Below are 11708 nucleotides of genomic sequence, written 5' to 3'. Positions count from 1 at the left end.
TAGCGTGCTTCAGGAAACGCCAGAATGCCTTATGTGACTGGACACAGCAATAAGAGATCTATGCAAATGGCAAAAAGTTTCAATTAGGAATATGTAGAAAACTAATCAAAAAAAATTTTAGGACAATTATTTAATCCAAGAAAAACACATTTGAGAATGAGAGGAATAATCTTATTGTATAAATCACTGCATTCTACAAGGCATAGCTATGAATAGTATACACCGTATTTTTCCATGTATAAGATGCCCCCATGTATAAGACACCCCCCACTTTTCCAACCCAAAATTAAGAAATCAATATTTTAAACATTTTGCTAGTTTTCCTCTTAAGGCCGTCTTCTTTTTTGGCATCTTAAAAAGTTTTTTTCCTGTTTTCTCCACTGTCTGATCATACACTCAGTGGGAGAAGGTCCAAATTGTCTCTCTGCAGCTCTATCTCCATGCTCTTTTACATAGCTGATTGCCTTCAGTTTGAATTTTGCAGAGTCAGACAATCGCTTACCAGTATTTATCTTTTTATTTTTTGACACCTTAATGGGCTCCGAACGCTCTGGTCTCTGTTGTATCTGCACACTCTCCACCTCCACCTCCAATTACAGCATCAGCTGACGTCAGTAACAATAAGGCTCATGATTGGAGGAAGCCTGTTTGACAAGGTATGGGCAGCTACACACCCCGCAAGGCTCCCTCCTCGGCTGATTTCCGATTTCCGTGTATAAGACACCCCTTGATTTTTAGTCTAAAGATTTTAGAAAAAAACTGTGTCTTATACATGGAACAATAGGGTATGCCATCATAGTAACAATTTTTCTCTAACCTAAATTATAAAATAACTATACTAGAAAGATGGGGAGCAAAAAAGGATGCATGTGATGGGGTGTGGTGTAAGTATGAAGACTAAAGAAAAATCATATCCCAAAATGGAATGACTGAAACCAAAAAATCAAGAATGAAAATTTCACCATAACTCTGGGTATAAGAAATATCACATTTCTTTCTTTTGTTTTAAACAAATTGAGCTCTTAGAGCAGAAAAAATGCCTGGCAGGAAATTCTATTTCAGTCATTTCTGGACTGCCCTCCTCCACTCTCATTTCCAGGTGATACAAAGGTTGAGCATGGGGATGTATTCTGCATTCTAAAATATTGAAAGGAAGGCTGTGGTCTCCACCATGCCTACTGCCTTGTTCATTGTCCAGGCCATGATCTGGTCCCTGAGGGAAACTGTACTCACAGCTAAACTTGAACAAGGGTCTCTGTCGTTTCAATTCCTGAGACCATGGCTCCTCAACGTCCTGTAGGAATCTACTCAACTGAAAGGTAACAAGCACTTCTTTCTTTGGAAACCACCCAAACTCCCCACCTTCTGCTCATCTGAAGGAATTGATTGCCAGTAGACAGTTTTATTTCCACCTCCACCCTCCAAAAGCCCTCATCTTTCTTTCTTTCTTTCTCTTTCTTTCTTTCTTTCTTTCTTTCTTTCTTTCTTTCTTTCTTTCTTTCTTTCTTTCTTTCTTTCTCCTTCCTTCCTTCCTTCCTTCCTTCCTTCCTTCCTTCCTTCCTTCCTTCCTTCCTTCCTTCCTTTTTTTTTTTTGACAGACAACTGTTTAGTTTTTATTTTATAATCATAAACTTACCTCTGCAATCCAGCTAGACTGGGAAGGGGTAAGGAAATTATGAAACCCAATGAACCGTGGCAAGAGCACAAGAATTATAGAACACTAGAGGCCAGGTGCACAAATTCGTGCACAGGTGGGGTCTGGCCGACCCGCCCCAATTGGGACCAAACCAGCTGGGGGGGGGGGGGGCCCGAGGGCAGTTGGCCAGTGGGCCCCTCTCCCTGGTTGAACTCCCAGTTGAACTCCTGGTCAAGGGGACAATTTGCATATTAGCCTTTTATTATATTATATAGGATTCCAAGCAAATCGGAGTGAAGGGGTGCTCTCCTGAGCTACAGAAGGAATGGTCTGGTGATTAATATAAAAACACCAGTCAGGTTTATTAGAGTTGTGCACAGTCAGCAATGGTGATCTTCTTGCTGGTCTTGCCATTCCTGGACCCAAAGCGCTCCATGGCTGTCACAATATCCATGCGTCTTTCACCTGGCCGAAGACCGCATGCTTGCCATCTAACCACTCAGTCTTGGCAGCGCAGATGAAAAACTGGGAACCAGTTTGTGTTAGGTCCAGCATTTGCCATGGACAAGATGCCAGGACCTGTATGTTTCAGGATGAAGTTCTCATCCTCAAATTTCTTCCCATAGATAGACTTACCACCTGTACCATTATGGCGTGTGAGGTCACCACCCTGGCACATAAATCCTGGAATAATTCTGTGAAAGCAGGAACCTTTATAACCAAATCCTTTCTACCCAGTGCTCAGAGCACGGAAGTTTTCTGCTGTCATTGGAACTTTGTCTGCAAACAGCTCGAAGGAGATGCGGCCCAAGGGCTTGCTGTCCAGGGAGGTGTCGAAGAACACGATGAGGTTCACCATAGCTGGTCACGGGCGGCTCTGGGACCTCAGCGGCTGCAAAGCCAGCCCTCATCTTTCTTCTCCTCCACTCTGGGTGATGTGGCATAATCCCCACAATGGGCTAGTGTTCCAAAATAGAACCTACAAAAAGGAATGACGCTGTCCTCTGGTGATATCTGCTTTGCATTCAAGCAACCTAAAGTCCCTGGGGCAAAGAAACATAATGGCGTGGCTACTTTCTTGGAATGGAAAAGGGAAAAATACCTTTAGCAGAGAAAACCAAGTGTTTTCTTTTTCATTATAGAGCAATAAAAATTAAAAAGCCTGCCTTCAATAAAAATACATATATACATATGTAGTATAAAGAAGCAGCTGTTTATATAATGATATTTATAACATACACAGTTGAATGAATGCCTGTGTGAAAAGAAGACTTTTACTGTAAAAGCAGTAACTTTTATTACAAATGACTTATCTCATCTAGTCTTCTACTATTGCCTTTGAGCCACATTCCAAACCCAGGAAAAAAACATGTTTATAAAACTGCAAAGGTCAAGGCCAGTAATGGAAATTGATTTTACATGCTCAGTGGAGTGTTTTTAAAACCATGGAACAGTCTAAGGGAAAAGAAATCTATTTAATTACTTGACAGTCTTTTGTAGTCCATTAAAAAGGCTCCACAATTGTCTACCTCTCCTGAACCAACTTAACATAAATCCCTCCCATTAAAGAAGCACTTCTTAGAAATTGCCCGGAATGTGCCCTGCTGAAGGGGTGAAAACTCAGAGGATGAACTCAAACTGAGAATAATGATTCCTACATGAAGACAAGCTGCTTCTTTTAAATGTTTTTAATGAGGCAGAAATTTTCACTCAAAGCTCCTGTCCAATACCTGAGCAGCTAGTCCCTCTGAACTTGTATTTTCCTCTCTTCACTTTCTGTTTGATGAGATGATGGGGAAGAAATCAATAATAGACTCTACTTCAGGAGCAATTATGGTACATTTTTGGCTTTTTCTCTTTTTGAACTTCAGTCTATCATGGTCAACACTAAAAATCTTTTCCCCACATTTCAAAGCAAATTCATGATACGTAATACGAAATATGATTTTACTGTTATTAACAATTGATTGCTTTTTAAATTTTTATTATTTTAGATGAGAACTAAAGAAGAAAAAGTTATATAAGTTAGATTTATGGAGCTGCATATCTGAATGACTACTTGGTTACACAAGCAAGTGTGCTTATCTTAATTGGTCAGTGGTCAAATGAGTCTCCTGGAACAATTTTTCTCCAGCTAGGGGAAACCAAACTGCAAGTCTGTCTTAAGATTATTTCCTTCATTAGATCATTAATTCAATTGATTCTATTTAATTAAAGTTCCTGAATAAGGGCATAGTCAATCACTAGTATCTGGAATTTTAGTAGTCTTTTAATTAATTAATGATGCATTAACTATACCGTATCTATTCTAAGATAGTGATTTGGAAACCATGATAAATGATTTGTACAGTCACTGTTAGTTTAAACAAGTTATGTTTCAGATTGATTTATAGTGCTTACTAACAAGACTTCACTATAACTGCTATATCAAGGTAGGTACTCATCTAAAGCCACTTCAACTTTCTTGTCTTCCCTGAAATTTAGCTTTTTCCTGATTCCTTCCCTTGCAGCCCATTCCATGACAGCTTCTTCCTTCTACTAGTCCTCAGTCTGTAAGAGCTGCCATTTTTATTCTTCTGAACTGGGTTTTCCAACCTTTAAAAAGTTGAAAACAAAAAAACAAAAAACTACCTCAATAATTTCCATTGCTGTCCAGGCCAGCTTAGTTCAGTTGGTTAGAGCATCATCCCAATATGTCAAGATTTTATGTTCAATCTCCAGTCAGGGCATGTACAAGAATCAATCAATGAATGCATAAGTAAGTGAAATAACAAATTGACCTCTCTAATAATAATAATATAGTAATAATAATAATAATAATTTCCATTGTTTGTTTGAAATTCATGTTTTAGCTTATATTAGCTATACTCATCTCAGCCAGTTATCCATGACCTTCCATAACATTTTGAATTATGAGGTTAGTTTTCTTCTTCATTTATGCTAAGCTAAGAAATGAGACCCCAAGATACACCCATGCCCTAATCCCTGGGACCTGTAAATGTTACCCTATTTGGGAAAGGATTTGATGTGATTAAATTAAGGATTTTGAGATGAGGAGATTGCCCTGGATTATCTGTGTGGGCCCTAAATGCTATGACATATGTCTTTTAAAAAAAAGGTGTTAGGGGGAAGGTTTGACATACATATCAAGAAGAAGGCAACGTGAAGACTAAACAGATTTGCAGATTCTGAACTGGAAAACTGAAGTGATCCCAAGGTAAGGAATGCCAGTAGCAATCAGAAGCTGAAAGAGAAAGATAATTTATTCTCCCTTAGAACCTCTGAAGGGAGCACAGCCCCGCAGATACCTTGATTTCATTCCAGTGTTACTGATTTTGGACTTCTGGCCACTGTAACTGAGAAAGAATAAATAATCCCTATTGTTTTAAATCACCAAGGGTGTGGTATTACAGAGCCATAGGGAACTAACATACTATCTGATTCTTTCCTTTCATTCTCTAAGACTTCACTATCTACTATAAAGCCAAGAAGTCATATAGAAAATCAGTAGTGGATTCATAAAAGTCTATACATCGTCTCAAGTACAAGGTAGTAAACAACATCTTTAAATATTACCAAAAGGTTGAGATAAAGATTTTAATACCTGTTGGATTAGGGAATTATGAAGTCTTCAGTAATATGGTGTAAGGGATGGCAGTCCATATCTAGTATGCAGTAGATTGAGTAGTGAATGGGAAGTCAGAAAGATAAAATCAATGACAGACCGGATTTTCAAAAATCATGTTTGTACATAGAGAAATATAAGGCAATTGTTTAGAGCGGAATATGAGACAAAGATAATTTTTTTATTCTTAAAGGGGAGACTTGAGGATATTCATAAGAAAATAGCCAGCAGAGGAAAAAGACTGAACACATAAGAAGAGAGATATTTGATAAAATGAGGTATCTGAAAGGCTAAGCACAAGCTAGCTGTTACATTAAAAATCAACTGTGAACAGATAGATACCATTTCCTCAGAGATGGGAATGAAGAAAGTAAAAATGGGTATAAAAGCAACCAATTTTACATATGGCAGATTGTATTTTCCATCCATATGCTCTTCAGTAATGTAATTGCACCACTCCTCCATCAAAAGATGGAGTCTTTCTCTTATCCTTGAATGTAGGTTTTTCTTAGTGATTTTCTTGACCAATAGAATGCAGTAGAATTGACATACTGGGACTTCCATGGCTTATGACCCAGATTTGGAATGCTTGCTCTTGGGCCTCTCCCTTTCAGACTCAGCCACCATGGAGGCACATAGAGAGGCTGGCCCCATATAGGTACTCTGGTTGACAGCCCCACCCCAGCTCCTAGCTTACAGCTAACAGCAACTGCCAGCCATGTGGGAATGGCATCTTGAGTATCCAACTCAGTCAACTCTTCAATTGTCTATAAGTCAAACTGACTGTAGGTTAAGCTGCAGTCACACGACAGACCCAAAATGAGAACTGCCCAGCTGTGCCTGTCAATCCACAAAATCTTAAAAGAATAATTTTTGTTTTTAAGCCACTGAATCTTGGAATGTTTTGTTACCCAACCAAGGCTAATCAGAATATGGAAGAATGGAGAGTTAAAAGAGTGCATGCTTTATTTTCTCTTAGTTCAATAGAATGCTAAATGATTTGGAATAGCAAACATGAGGAATGAACAGATAAGTGATCAGGAACATGTATAAAAATAGTTAAACATATTGAGGGCCCAATTCATGTCATGAACCCCTTAAATTGTGATGGCACCAATCTTCTTTATAATTTTTCTCTAGTAGGGCTCAGAAGATTAATATAGGTTTGAGGTTTGGCAATACAAAGACACAGAAAAACAAGGGGCCAAAGAGCAGAGGATGATGTTGATTTACTGCTTTGACCATTGAGAAAGTGGTCAAAGCAGTAAATCAGTGCCTAGGAGCAGGGCTGAATGATGTTTAAGCCACAGAGCTTTAGAGCCCACAAAAAATGTTTTAATTTTCTTTTAGAAACAGAAGAAAAATAAACTTTAAGGCAAAGAAAAGGTTAAATATATATATAAATATATTTATCTTTATATAAGTGCAATTGTAAAATATAACTTAATTTTTTATTGAGCAAGAAGCCAATGGAGACAAAAAAATGTTTAGGGCTCATGAAAATCATTATGTGGTCCTACCTAGGAGGGGCAGACAATATAAGAAAAAAGGGAGATATTAAGGGCCAGAGATCTTGATAAAACTATTATAAACTTGCAATCAAATTAAGGGAGCAAGGATCCTAGAAGGACAAGAGATCATAATGAGGAAGTGAAATGTGAGAGTTTTAAATTTTTGGAAAAAGAGAAGGGTCTCATAGGTGATGAGAAGTTCTGAGATATGTTAAAGAGAGATCTGAAGGGAGGTGGCTATCTGAGTAAGGGAGATCAAAGATGGTAGTGGGTAGAAAGGTGAGAAGGTCCTTTACACTGAAGTGATTCCCCCATAGTGGCAAGAGTTAGAAAGACTAGAATTCTATATGGACCAAAGATTTGTGTCTATAACTAAACACATAAAAATTGAAGTAATAGATGAAAGAAATTTTTTCTTAGTTGACATTTACTGACAAAATTCAGTGGAATTTTGAGAAGCTCCTTAATCAAGTTTTAAAAAAATGAAATATATTTTAAGTATTTCTTTTCTACCAAAACTCATGTGAATTTCTTTTTCTTTTAATTGAGATATAATTGACATATTGTAAGGACAGGAAAAAGGCCTTTCTTTTTCTTTGCTGTGGCCTTCCACAATTTATGAGAAAGCCACCTGGCAATTAAACCCCAAGATTGTTAGTGTTATGCCCAGATTTCGTGATCCGCAAAGACCACCAGGGAGCCGAGTCCGATGCAAAAGCAAAGAGCCTTTATTTGAGCTAGTTGAGCTCCCCGTCCACCACACTCACCGACACAGCGGCAGGAGGCAGAGAGAGAGCCCCAGGCCCCAAATGCGCTGATTTATAGGGGGTCTGGGAGAGGTAAGAGGGGTGAGGTAGTGTGGCCTCCGCTGATTGGTCGGGGTCAGGTTGCACATGGGGGCAGGGCGTGGCTTACTTTCCTCTTGCATTTCTATTGGCTAATTTAAAAGTGTGGGTTGGGCTCTTGGAGAGGTTCTAGGGTGGGAATCTAACTCCATGAGGTGGAGGACATGGAACAAAGGGAACATGGAGTCGGTCTCTCCCCGCCCTTTCAGTTAGCTCCTATGGTTCAAACAGCCTCTCTGTTCAAACTGAGGGACAAGATAAACTATTCTCAAGGCTACATTCTTACATCCACCTCCTCCCTGCTATTTTCAGAACTCAGGGATAATTCACACCAAGGAGTCTCTAGTTAGTATAAAGTTCCCTTCCTTACCACCCTTTCAAACAAGCCTCTTTTAAACTCTTCATAACTTTTGCTCTAAGCATGTTTTACAGGCTTGCGAAAATACTGATAAGACACCTCCCTAGGACATCCTAAGGACTGTCTCCTGAAAAACAAACAACTCAACTTCAGCACCCAATCCTTCTCCCTTCCCCTCCTCCTCCCTAGAAACAGCAGTTAAGACTCTTTAAAAAGGAAATCTGCTTTTTGTTTCTTGCCCTGTATTGATTAGCAGTACTTAGCCCTTTCCTTTTGTGGAAAGGACAGTAATCTTCCTCTCTGTATCTCTTCTTATAGTTGTGAATTCTTTCACAGTCCCTGTCACCAGTCAAACCCTAACACATATAACATTACTCTAATTTATGGTATAAAACATAATAATTCAATATTTATATATGTTGCAAAATGATCACCACAAGCCCAGTTAATGTCCAATTTTTTTTCTTGTGATTCAAACTTTTAAGGTCTACTCTCTTAGTAACTTTCAAATATGCAATACAGTATTATTAACTACTAGAGGCCCGGTGCATGGATTCATGCACTGTTGGGGTCCCCTGGCCTGACCTGCGGGGATTGGGACAAAACCAGCTCTCTGACATCCCCCAAGGGGTCCCGGATTGTGAGAGGGCGCAGGCCAGACCAAGGGAACCCACTGGTGCACCATTGGGGCCAGGGAGGGGAGGGAGGGCTCCAAGGCTCTGTCCGGTCCATCTTGCCCAGTCCCAATTGGCCAGACCTCAGCAGCAAGCTAACCTACTGGTTGAAGCATTTGCCCCGTGGTGGTCAGTGTGCATCATAGCAACTGGTCAAACAGTCGAACCAATGGTCGGACACTTAGCATATTAGGCTTTTATTATATAGGATAGTCACCATGGAGTACAGAAGTTGTTTAAATCATCTCAAAATAGGGGAAGTATAGGTGTAATATAAAATAGAGATAGCAAAATGGAAAGACTGATCAATGAAACAATATCTAAATAAAATGGTTCTACACAAGAAACACCAAAACCAAATGGTGATTCAACAAACTAGGAAAAAATATATTGCACCTCACATTTCAGTAGAGGTCTATTTTCCTTATTATATAAAGACCTGCAATAAAATGAGGAAATAAGTGAATTCTAACATGTGGCACACCATACCACCAAGCAGTTCCCTGACATCTGCTGTGTGTTCCATAGTTCAACTAATTCTGACATTATCTATCCAGATAGGGCATCAAATTCCACAGGTTAAGGGCTCAGTCCCACAAAACAGCCCTCAACTTCAAATGCCAATCACAAGCTTAGCTTTTATTCATGCTTCTGACCAAAAAGCTATACATCAGGTTCCCACAACCTCCTTCTTGGGTTCAATTAATTTGTTACAGCAGCTCACAGAACTTGGAAAACCTGTTCACTCACTAGATTATGGGTTTATTACAAAGGATATTAAAGGATACAATTAGCATCCAGATGAAGAGATACATAGGGCAAAGGAGCTTTTTCTGTCTTTGTGGAGTTTGCGGTCCAGCACTGTGGCACCTGGAAGAGTTCTGGTTCAGCAACCCAGAAACTCTTCAAACCTTGTCCTTTTGGGTTTTTAGTGGAGGCTTCCATAGGCATAATTGATTAAATCATTGGTAAGTGCTGATTGATTCAATCTCTAGTCCTTTTCCTGGGCCCTCCCTGGAGGCCTGGAGGGGGTGAAACGCAAAGTGTTTGGTTCTCCAGGCAACCAGCCTCCAATCTTAAGTGCCAAACGTCACCATTAACATAATAAAAACACATATTTTGCTCTTATCGCTTAGGAAATTCCAAAGGTTTTTGGGAGCTCAGTGCCAAAAACAGGAACCAAGACCAAAGTATACATTCTTATTATAAATCACAATATCACAACAGGCAAAGGAGATGGCTAACAATTCACAGAAAAGGGAATACAGTGTTAAACATTTGAAAAGATGAGCATCCTCACTCAAAGTAGGAAAATCACAAATTAAAACTTTTATGAAACATTTTTTAAATATCAAATTGGCAAAGGTGAAAGAAATGAATAAAATATGGTGTTGGCAAAGATAATTGGAAACTGACTCAAACATTGCGGATGGGTGTAAATGAGCACACAGCCTACCAAGAGCAATTTCGTCAATATCTACTACAATGTAAAAAAAGTAAATATCTTTTGACCCAGCAATCTCACTTCTAAGAACTGATGCCACAAATAACTTGCAAATATAAAGGATGACATAGGTAAAATGTTATTTTAGGCAGCCTTATTTACAATGGCAGAGACTTTTTTTTAAAGGAAAAATTTGAGCCTCGTCAGTGTGGCTCAATTGGTTGAACATCATCCAATGCACCAGGAGGTGGCCTGTTTGATTCTCAGTCAGGGCACATGCCTGGGTTGTGGGCTCAATCCCAGTAGGGGACATGCAGGAGGTAGGCGATCAATGATTCTCTCTCATCATTGATGTTCCTATCTCTCTGTCCATCTCCCTTCCTCTTTCTGAAATCAATAAAAAACATATTTTAAAAATAGGAAGATTTGTATGTACTGATAAGAAAAATTATTCTAAGTATTTTGTTAAGCAAAAAGAAAAAAAAGAAAGGATTCAGAATAATGTATAGAATATTCTACCATTTGTGTATATGAATAAATTATATGCCCATGATTATATTTGCATAAGATATCTCTGGAAGAAATAAAAAAAAAAATGGTGATTATAGTTGTTTCCAGAAAGAGGTACTGAGAGACTGGAAGACATGGGGAATCATTTTCATTTCACATTCTTCTTGTTGAGGAACTACTTGTCATCATCCTCAGTGATAGTGAAAGTGACCAGGTTAGTTAAGGCAGAGTTGTGGGTGTTAGAGTTGGGTATCATACAACTCAAAGAAAGAGATTTTTTGATATGACTGGAAAGTCAAGGTTTGGAAGTGACAATGAAGGTCTAAGTGAATATCATCTCCTGGCCCAGAGATACAGATGAAGAAAGAATGGTGGGCATCTTCTAAAAAAAAGCTGCCTGAGAAGTAATGGTGTCAAGGAAAAGCCAAGTCTACATTGATACAGGAACATATTGAGTTCTGAAAAGAGGCTGAGAATGTTGTAGAGATTAGAATTAGATTGCCAGAGAGCAGTTTTTTGTGTTTTTGTTTTGTTTTGTTTTATATTTTTTAAATGATTTTTAGAGAGAGAGGAAGGGAGGTGGATAGAGAAATAGAAACATCGATGAGAGAGGAAGATCATCGACAGGCTGCCTTCTGCACGACCCCTACAGAGATTGAGCCTGCAACCCGGGCAAGTGCCCTGACCAGAAATCAAACTGTGACCTCCTGGTTCATATGTTGATGCTCAACCACTGAGCCACATTGGCAGGGCACCACAAAACTTTTGCTGAGACTTCCAGGAGAGAGACACTCTTTTCTGGTGTCCTTTCATGTGAGAAGTCATAAGATCTGGAGCTGCTGGCTATTTTTACCATAACAAGAAGAGATGATGTCTAAGAATGGTGCCAGAAGCTATAGATCAGCGATCCTGGGAGATAGAAACTGGGCCCTGATGGCATCACAAGTCCCTGAGCACAACTTTCAGTTCCATGATCAAATAACCCCCTTTTTACCTTAGCCATTGTGGTTTCTTTCTGTCCAAAACAGGAAGGGACTCAGGTATTACTGAACATTTTATTGAAAAGATAATACATCAAGATTGAAGAACATAATTGATATAATAT

At 39.0% G+C, this 11708-nt stretch overlaps 1 pseudogene across 1 annotated transcript; it reads right to left on the bottom strand.

The window, feature by feature from the left end:
• Positions 1-2000: 2000 nt before the first annotated feature.
• On the bottom strand, positions 2001-2495 carry LOC308242083 (peptidyl-prolyl cis-trans isomerase A-like; annotated as a pseudogene). Its single transcript has one exon. The product of its transcript is annotated as a peptidyl-prolyl cis-trans isomerase A-like (transcript).
• Between the last annotated feature and the right edge of the window lie 9213 nt (positions 2496-11708).

Source organism: Plecotus auritus (assembly GCF_963455305.1).
Source record: "Plecotus auritus genome assembly, chromosome: 2".
Classification (NCBI taxonomy): Eukaryota; Metazoa; Chordata; class Mammalia; order Chiroptera; family Vespertilionidae; genus Plecotus; species Plecotus auritus.
This window is presented reverse-complemented; position numbering and strand designations above follow the sequence as displayed.